This window comes from Ictidomys tridecemlineatus, chromosome 11, assembly GCF_052094955.1.
Source record: "Ictidomys tridecemlineatus isolate mIctTri1 chromosome 11, mIctTri1.hap1, whole genome shotgun sequence".
NCBI classification, from domain to species: domain Eukaryota; kingdom Metazoa; phylum Chordata; class Mammalia; order Rodentia; family Sciuridae; genus Ictidomys; species Ictidomys tridecemlineatus.
In genome coordinates, this window is record NC_135487.1 from 6,540,951 (window position 1) to 6,551,106 (window position 10,156).

Consider the following 10,156-nt stretch of genomic DNA (forward strand, 5'->3'; position numbering starts at 1 on the left):
CAGGTGAGTGTAGCTCCACTCATGGGGCTGTAGCAAGACACACCCATGCACAAGACACCCACCCTGGAACCCAAGAAGGGTGGGGAAAGCTCTGCCACATTTCTGTGACTGAGCGCCTCAGCACCCAGCTGGGGAGTGTGACTCAGTCAAGTGCAAGGTTGGTCTCCCACAGGTGGCCACTAAGTGTTGGAAGATGCAGGATGCCATCACTGTGTCCAGTGCAGCCGATAAACTGAAGCGGCGAACCACAGGTTTCAGCAACAGGAAGGTGGAGGAAGTTTGGGGGAGCCAATCTTATCACTATTTCCCAGTTTCAGAACCAAGTGAGATAAGGCCAATTGGAGACCAAAATATCACCTTTATTAGTGATAAAACTGCTATTAGAGGATGCAACTTATGTCTGAGGGAAAATGGGTTTTCTGATACTGAAACTCAGTTTTCAAGGATTTGGAGTAACACCTCTGAATCACCTGGGATCACCGTGCCAAAATGCAGATTCTGATTGAGGTGGTCTTGGTAGGGCCTGGGACGGCCTGTTTCATGATCTTCCAGGTGATGTCAGTCCAGTGTGATCCCTGAAGGCAGCAGAGGTCCTGAGGAGGAGAAGGCAACTGGCCTACCCAGGTCTGAGGTCTCATTCCAAACCTAGAGAAGGGTCTAGAATGGAGCCTCAGGAGTGCCTCTGCCAGGGAGCACTGTGAGTTTGAGGCCAGCTTCAGCAACTTGGTAAGATCCTGTTTCAAAATAAAACAAAAAAAAAAAGCTGTGGGTGTAGCTCAGTGGTAAAGCGCCCCTGGATTTGTTTCCCAGTCCGGGGTGGGGGTGGGGGTGGGGGGAGGAAAATAAGTGCCTCTGCCAGAGCAAGGTCACCTGTGAGCAGAGTATTGTTGGGAGAAAAACTCTAGCGGCAAGTTCCAAGGGAGAACAGGCAATTATTTCAGAGATGCTTACCAAAAACGGGAGAAGAAAAAGGTTAACCTTCTGGAAGGGGACATGGGGCCACAGCCTGTTTGTGTGCTAATTGTAGTGAAATGACTGGGAAGGAAAACTGGCTTTGGGAGGAGACCAGGATGGAGAGATGACGGGAGTGACCTACTTGACTGGGTGCCTTCCCAGTCTTGAAAGTTAGGTCAGCTCTAGAGAATAGAGTACATCGGGCCGTGTCTCCCTTGAACCCTGCTGGACGTTCAGTTTGAACTGGATCATCATCCCTGAATTTGTTCTCAGGAAGCTGATTGTACCTTACAGCTAGACCTTAACCAGGACAGCACGTCGCTGGCAAAGCTGATGGCACCTAGAGTCAGGAGGTCAGTGGAACAGGGCTCATGTTGCAACAGTACTTGTTGGTCTGATTTTTCTTGTCATTCCACTTTTGATCGCATGGGGAGGGTCCCGCTTCCTTATCCCTACACAGCCGAGTAGCTCTTCTGAGCACCTTATGTGCTTGCTCCTCTGGCTTTTGGTTTCATGTCTCAGGAATTTTTGAGCACTGCGCCTTCTTGCATGCATCCAGCCATTTCAGTTCAGTAATAGGAATTGCAGCAGGGCTGGGATTTTCACGTCTGGACAACCCAGAGTGCTCACACACAAAGGGTTCCTCCCTGGGAGGTGTGCCTAGAAGGCTGTTTTTGTAGAATTCAAGCCCTTGCTTTGATCTGGGATCTGGGAGTCAGCAAGCCAGACATTTTTTTAAGTGAATAGTAACATGGGTTGATTTTCTTAAGCATGACATGTCGAGTATCTGTGGATTTTCTAAAAACAGCAGGTCAGGGTGAGATTCTGGCTCCAGCATTATGTGTGTCTCTGAGGGACACTCACTCAGGTCCCAGTCCTTCTCTCCTAAGCTACTTGGCCATAGTTTTCAATACTCTGGGAAAGCAGTTTTGAGTTTTTGTTTATTTCTGCTGCTTAACATAGAAATGGTAAGTCCATGCAGTGTGTGACAGTAAAGAAAGAAACCCCTAATGGCTTTATGATTAGATTTCTACTTGTTTGCTGGAGCAGTCGGTGCCTACCCAGAGGTGACTGAGGAAGTTCAGATGTTTAGTCACATTGACTCAGCATAATTCCTGCCTTGCCAAATCTCAGACTAGAGCAATCAATTTGTTTCCTCAGCAAAGTCTGATAGCAAGCTTCCCTTGTAACTGAGCCCACGGAAAGAGGAAGTAGTTGCAGTACAGTTGAAAGCTGTGTCCTTCAGCAAGGGCCTCTTGAGGGAGCCACTTTGGGTTCTCCAGACTCTAGTCACTCAGAGCTCAATCCACATTTTCATTTAGAGTCAACTAAACATGGTCAGTCCACAGGTATGCCCAGTTTTGCTGGAAGTCAGTCGTGAGCATGCACAATTGAGTCCTGCTCGCCCTGTTAGGAAAGGGCTGGATTTGGTCCCTGAAGACTTGGGTTAAAGTTCAGTTCTGCTGCTGACTGGCTGGGATAGTCAACTTCCTTGAGCTGTTTCTTTGTCACATGGGTCATTTTGACATGCCCGTACCTGGCAAGCAGCAGAGTCTCTGCAGTCAGGTGGGCTGTTACAAGCCCATAAAGCTCCAGCTTCTTGTCTTCTAGAAGCTTTTCCTTGCCTTTTCTGATCCTGGTCTCTGCCATGAGGTGAGATGCTAAGCCTGGTCTGGGGGGCAGAAATGCCAGTGGTGGTGGCACCCAGGACCGAACCGACTCCCAAGAGCTTTGTACCTTTAGGCACAGCCTATGGACTCCAGAAGGCCCTAGCCACAGATAAAGGAGGGACAGTGCCTTAGAGGCGCTGGCTGTGGCAGTGTAAAGGAATGCGGGGGGGGGGGATGAACCACAAAAAGTTGAAAATTTAAAAAGCATAAAATTAAAAAAATAATTCTTTTCTTTTTTTTGGTTGTGTGTTGATCCATTGAACCCCAGGCCTTGCAGATGCTAGGCAAGGGGTGGGGGTGCAGACTCCTGCCTGGGACAGCTCCACTTGCTGCACCGCCTCAGGGGGACAGTCTCACTAGCTCAAGGTTGGTGTGTGAAAGGTTTGGGCGATGGGAAGGCAGGGACCTGGGCTTCATCAGTCTAAATTGGGAAGCTTGGTGAGAAAGGAGTGGGAAAGCCGTGAGTTTGCCAGCCTGAGGCTTCCAAGGCAAGCAGCAGAGGAGCTAGAATCAGCAGGGCAAGGCAGGAAAGGTGAGTGCCGAATTCAAGGACCAGATGAGCCCCGGCTGACTGGGAAGCCATCTATACATGGCATGTGCCCGGTGGGACTCCAAGGCCCAGGGAGACTGAAGAACGAAGGAAGCTGAGAATGCACTTCCCAGCCCAACCACAGTGGTCAAGGTCTGAGCAAAACCTCTTCCCAAATCTATGGCTCTGAGTGATGGAGACACACACAGGCAGCTCTCTGAAAGTCAAGCTCAAAAGAAAAGTAGCCTAGGCATGATGGCCACACTTGTAATCCCAGCAACAAGGAAGGCTGAGACGGAGGATCACAAGTTAGAGGCTAGTCTGTGTCAATTAGCAAAATCCTGTCTCCAATAGAGCTGGGGATGTAGCTCAGTAACAGCACCCCTGGGTTCAATCCCCAGTACTGGAGTAAAAAGTTACAGTTTACCAGAATTGTCAGTTAAACTGGAATATAGTATAATAAATGAAAGATACAAACTGTAATCCCTACACAACCACAAAGAAAAGAGAGGAAACAAAAGAGGAAAAAAGAAATACCAACCATAGGATTCAAATAGCACACACAGGCACAAAATGTAACAAAAGTCCAGGCATCGGGAGGCACACGCCTATAATCCCAGGTACTCAAGAGGCTAGGGCAAGAGGATGGCAAATTCCAGGCCAGCCACAGCAATCTACTGACACCCTGGGATGTAGCTCAGTGGTGAAGCACCTCTGGTTCAATCCCCAGTGTGTGGCTGGGGGAGGGGGAGCAGTACAAAGGAACAAAGGGAAGATCTATAGAAAACAAATAGCAAAAAGCACCCACATATCAGTAATTATAGCAGCTGGGCATGGCAGTGCTTAGCTGCAGTCCCAGCTCTCGGGAGGCTGAGGAGGGAGGACAGTTTGAGCCCAGCCTAGATAAAATAGCAAGACCCCCTTCTCTAAGAATTAATTTTATTTATATATATATATATATATATTTTTTTTTTTTTAAGAGAGAGTGAGGGGGGAGAGAGAGAGAGAGAATTTTAATATTTATTTTTTAGTTCTTGGCGGACACAACATCTTTGTATGTGGTACTGAGGATCGAACCCGAGCCGCATGCATGCCAGACGGGTGCGCTACCGCTTGAGCCACATCCCCAGCCCCTATATATTTTTTTGGTACTGGGAGTTGAACTCAGGGGCACTCAACCACTGAGCCACATCCCCAGCCCTATTTTGTATTTTATTTAGAACAGGATCTCACTAAGTTGCTTAGTGCTTCACTGTTGCTGAGGCTGGCTTTGAACTCATGATCCTCCTGTTTCAACCTCCCAAACTGCTGGGATTATAGGCATGTGCCACTGCACCCAGCTCAAAGAAATTTTTAAAAAAAGAAAAGTCACAGGCTGTGGCTGTGGCTCAACGGTAATGCACTTGCCTGGCATGTGTGAGGCATTGGGTTCGATTAATAAATAATAAAAATATAGATAAATATAAATACATATAAATAAATAAAGGTCTATCAACAACTATATACATAGACTGGGGATGTGGCTCAGTGGTAGAGCACTTGCCTGGCATGTACATGACCCCAGGTTCCATCCTAAGTTCCATAAAATAAATCATACTTACAACCCAGCAACTGCACTCCTAAGTATCTATCCAGGGGAAATGAAAACATACACGTGGACAGCAATTTGAGTTTAAAACAATCATATTTTTCTTTGATGCTCATTTAGAAACAATCCAGATGTCTATCAGCAGATAAGCACTTGGCCATGAGGAGCAATGAAGCACGCTGTACGCCACAAACCTCTAGAAGAGCAAATGCCACAGCTGCTTCTACGCTCTCACCACACAAATCGCCCCAACCCCAGATGCAGGGGTTTCCAAGCAACTCCAGTGTTCGCTCTCAGGTGTCCCCTAATTCAGTGAACCTGTGAGCTCACAGGTTGAGGGCTTAGTCCTCAAGACTTACCCCCACTTCAGATGTCAACTGCAAGCCCCTGTGTTTCTTACCAACCAGCTACAAATCAGTGTTCCCACAGCCTTCTCCCCAGGTTGGACTAATCCACTCAAGCAGTTAACAGAACTCATAGAAACATGTCTTCTGGTCCATTCTCAAGGAAATTTCAAAGAATATGGATGAAGAGATGCATTGGGCAAGATATAGCTTCCTTGCCCTCTCGGTTGTGTGTCCTTTTGTGTGTCTGAAGCAGGTACAGCCATGTCAAAATGTGATTAGACAGGTGCACCTTGTAATCCCAGCAGCTTGGGAGGCTGAGGCAGGAAGATCACCAGTTCAATGCCAGCCTCGGCAACTAAGTGAGGCCCTAAGCAACTTAGCGAGACCTCATCTCTAAATAAAATATAAAAAAAGGGCCAGGGATGTAGGGATGTGGCTCAGTGATTAAGTGCTGCTGGCTTCAATCCCTGGTACCAAAAAAAAAAAAAAAGTGATTGGACAAAGTCCTAATAGAGTAAGGAAACCTGGTAGGACCTACCTGTTGAGATCATCTTGGTCCCTCTGCAAACATTGCTGTCTCCAGGGGCTTACCTGTCAGAAAGGCAGGGGAAGATTCTACTATACAACAAAGTGGATCAGAGGTTGCCTGGGACTGGGCAGGGAGCTAACAGGTGAGGAAACCTGGGCAGCGGGAGTGCACTGAAGCTGGATTATGGTGAGGCCTACAGGGCCACAGAAAGCCGACTCCAGCCTATACTTACAGCATACGATGATATAGCAATTAGTTGACACCTCCATAAATATATTTTCTAAAAAGAAATCTGACGTTGGGACACAGGGTGGGTTTTTATTTGTTTGTTTTTCTTTTCCCGGGGCCAAGGACTAAACTCAGGGCTTTGTGTGTGCTAAGCAAGCACTCTCCACCAAGTCCCCAACCCCAGGACATATGGTATCAAAGTAGGACACCAATATAATTTATCATCCAAGCAGAACAGTTTTTAGAATGAAAGAAATTGTTATTCATAGGTACACAAGGAGACGGAGGTACAACTAAGACCACTTTCACCAAATGGAATTGAATAGTTAGTGCCCCTTTCTGTCCCTTTTTTTTTTTTTTAACATGCTGAGGATTGACTCCAGGGCCTCTGCAGGGGCTGAACAAGCACTCTATCCCTGAGCTCCAGCCCAGTTCCAGTAATTCCCCCTTTAAAAAGCCAGTGTCAACCAGCCATTCACCAGCAACAGGTAGTGCTGCCTGCCGTGCACAAGGCCTATGGAGGAGGAGAGAAACACACTGAACACGCAGACACGCCACTGGCCTCTCACACTGAATGGTCTAATGGGAATCAGAGCAGAAGCCAGCAGTGACCAGCACCATGCTAAGGATGCCAGCCAGGAAGAGGGGACACCTCCTGTGAGCTGAAAGGGCAAGCTGGAAGGAGCCAGAGAGGTGACACAAGTAAAATCATGTGTCAGAACCCCAGGCCCAGTTCTGGAGCCAGAAAGCAGTCTCTGGAACCTAGTGGACTGCAGGGAGAGGGGGAGGCAGGCGAGTCCTTGCCTCACTGGTGTGTCTGGTGAAGAGGCGCTGCACAGCTGATCTTGCAGAGTGGTCAGTCACCCGCAGACCACCATGTGGGGCTCGAGCAAAGACAGGGCTGCTCCTCCACCTTGGCTGCATCTCACCCCTGGGACATAAGCCCAGACGGAGGCCCGTGGTCCCAGTCATTGTACTGGAATGCTCTAGAAAACAAAGCAATAACTGAGTGGTGGTGCATGCCTGTAGTCCCAGTGACTCAGGAGGCGGAGGCAATCTGTGGAGCCCAGGGGTTCCAGGCCAGCCTGGGCAACACTGCCAGATCCCATCTGAAAGCAAACAAACTAAAAAACATGGATATTTGTAACAGGACATGCTGGACACCCCACTCCCAAGGGAATGCAGAAGTGGCAGTGAGGGGAGAGGCAGTGATGGGGGGTGAGGTGTGCCTGGCTCTGCCATCATCAAATGGGAATGTTGTTTTTTCCATGTGTCCCCAGCTCAGGACAAGCTCTGGGAACCACTTAGGAGAGCCATGCTTTTACCTCTTAGGAAGGTTTCAAAGAAAGCTGGGAGAATTTTCTTCCCAATGTAATTTGTGACTCCTCTATTTTTTTTTTTTTTTTTTTTTTTTTTTGCGTGTGTGGTACCAGGGAGCTGGGCACTCCCTCACTGAGCTAAATCCCCAGCACTTTTTATTTATTTATCTTTAGTCTGAGACAGGGTCTCACTAAGTTGCTGAAGCTGGCCTCAAACTTGTCATCCTCCTGCCTCAGCCTCCGGAGTCCCTGGGATTGATGGCATGTACCAGCATATGTCCCTTCATTCTGAGTACTATCCATTAAAAAAGAGAATGGAGATAAGAAAGGATGGTCCCTCTCCTCACCCACCATGAGGGTCACAGCGAATACCTCCTGTAACGAATCACTGGTTAACAAGACAAAAGCATAACAGATTTATTTAAGCCAAGTTTTACACAACACAGGAGCCTTCAGAAATGAAGATTCCAAAGACCCTGGAAAACTGGTTATTTTTATGCTTAGGTCCAGTGAGGAATGGACAGCCAAGAAGAAAAGTGGTTGCACAGAGAGTCTAACCTAGTGGTGACAGACTGAGAGGGGACTCAGCAATTCCTGCCCAGCTTCTTTCTAGGCTTCTCTGCACAGCACTCCTTCTTTCCCCAGGGATGGGTCAGGACCCCTCTGGAACCCTACCACAGACAAGGTAGGCTGTGGAATTCCTTTATGGGCAGTTCCTGCCCCAAAAGGTAGGAGAACCAGGCTTGGGGGGGTACTTGAGTGGTACAGTGCTTGCCTAGCATGTGTGAGTTCAATTCCCAAAACACCAAAAAAAAAAAAAGTAGATTTGAGTAATATTTCTAGGATTTTATGGCTGGCTTTAGGGAAGTGGGGTTCTAGTCTCTATGACCCATTTTAGGGAAGAGGAATTCTGGTTTGCAGAATTCCCTCCAAAGGAGTAAGAGAGCTGAGACAGGAAGACCTGAGGTCAGAAAGACCTTGATCAGGCCTTTTTGGTTTCTTCAGTCCAAAGTATTCAGCACACCAAGGTGCCGGATTTGGAGGGTCTGGTGCTCTGGGCCTCAACAATAGAAGCTAATACACAAGTACCAAATGCCAGGCACAAGTTCCCATTTGCTTAATTTAAACTTCTAGCTACCATGTGAGGTTGTATCATTTCTCTTACTGAAGGACTCGATAATTTGCCCCTGGGGATGAAGCTCAGTGGTACAGTAACCTGGGTCAATCCCCAGCACCAACAAAACAAACTTTCAAAAACTTTCCCAAATCCCACAGCTAGAAATGAATGGAGGGCTGGGGCTGTGGCTCAGCAGTAGCACACTTACCTGGCATGTGTGAGGCACTAGGTTTGGTTCTCAGCACATATATAAATAAATAAAATAAAGGTTTATCAACAACTAAATATACATATATGAAATGAATGGAAGCAGAATGAGCTATCAGCGTGAACCTAAACCCATTCTTTCCCCTCTTTATCAGGCAGTCTCCAAGAACTAAAGCCCAGCATCTGATCTGACATCTGTGAGAACTTACTGCCCTACCACATGCATCTGTGTCTGAAAACCAGATGTGAATGAAGGGAACCTTGGAGAGCAAGCTGTCTCCAAGAGGCTGTTCTCCAGTAGCTCTGTCACCACGGGACTCAGCGAGTCATCTCTCAGATATAAGTTGAGTTGAGCTAGACAGTGGTTCTCAAACTTCTTGGTCTTAGTACCACTTCACACTCTTAAAACTTATTGAGGACCCAAAGAGTTTTTGTTAAGTAAATTATATCAGAATATACAGTTTTTAAAACTGAAACTCAGAAACTTTTAAAAAACAGTTTCCTGGCACTGATCATGGTGATGCTCACCTATCATCCCAGCAACTCAGGAGGCTAAGGCAGGCGGATGGGGAGTTGGAGGCCAGCCTGGGCAATTTAGTAAGAACTTGTTTCAAAAATAAAAGGGGGCTAGGGTGTAGCTCCGTGATAAAGCAGCCCTAAGTTAAACACACACACACACACACACACACACACAGAAGAAAACCAATTTCTTTAAAACAAGAAATTCACTAAGATCAATACTGTTGACATTTTCCAAATGTCTTTAATGTTTTGGCTTAAGGTTTGCCGTTCCGTATCTGCCTCTGCATTTAATGGGGTCCATTTCCTAGGTCCTGTGGCCTCTGTACAACGGGATCGGGTGGCACATACCTGTGATTGCACCGACTAGGGGGGAGGCTGAGGCAGGAGAATCAGAAGTTCAAAAGCTAGCAATTTAGCGAGACCCTGTCTCAAAAAATAATTTAAAAAGAACTGGAGGCGTGGCTCAATGGTTAAAGCGCCCCAGGGTTCAACACCCGGTATCAACACACACACACACACACACACACACACACACACACACTCACACACACACACACACACACACACACACACACACACACACACACACACGCCAGACGGGGCTGGATGGTCCCCAAGTCTTGATCAGCAAGACTCAGTCCTGGCCCCATCACACTCCAACCCCTACGTCTACTGCCTGCTCTCTACGGCTCATTTTCTTCACCGGCAGAAAGCGGGTGCCCGGTTTCACACCGGATCGCTGAGGGTCCACACTTCCTGTCCCCACTCCCCGTGCCGCATGGCAGGACGAATAGACCTGGCCCCTGCCCGGCAGTCGAGGGACACGACGTGAGTGCCCCACAGTGCGAGGCAGTGATGGGAGGAAGCAGCGATGGACTCGAGCAAAAGGCATCTAGGTGCTCGGTGGTCGCTGGAGCTCCTCCTCCGCGCGGCGCTGCAGACCCGGGACGCGAGCGCCAGCGGGGAGCCGCGGGCCGCGGACCACGTCGACTTAGCGGGTCGAGGGCGCGGCGCTGCGGCCTGGCGCGCCGGAGGTGTCATCGAGGTGCTCGGTGCTCTACTGATTCGGCCCCGGGGGTAGGCGTGCCCGTTTGCTCTCAGGTGGTGTAACAGGCGCCGGAGAGAACCAATGGCATGGTTAAAGAC

The 10,156-nt window shown here is 48.3% G+C and overlaps 1 long non-coding RNA gene across 1 annotated transcript; it reads right to left on the reverse strand.

Moving 5' to 3' along the window:
* Positions 1 to 338: 338 nt before the first annotated feature.
* LOC120890621 (uncharacterized) lies at positions 339 to 10,109 on the reverse strand. Its single transcript, XR_005734937.2, has 2 exons — positions 5,627 to 10,109; positions 339 to 734 (listed from the first exon to the last, which is right to left on the reverse strand). It is a non-coding gene; the product is annotated as an uncharacterized LOC120890621 (long non-coding RNA).
* Positions 10,110 to 10,156: the final 47 nt, after the last annotated feature.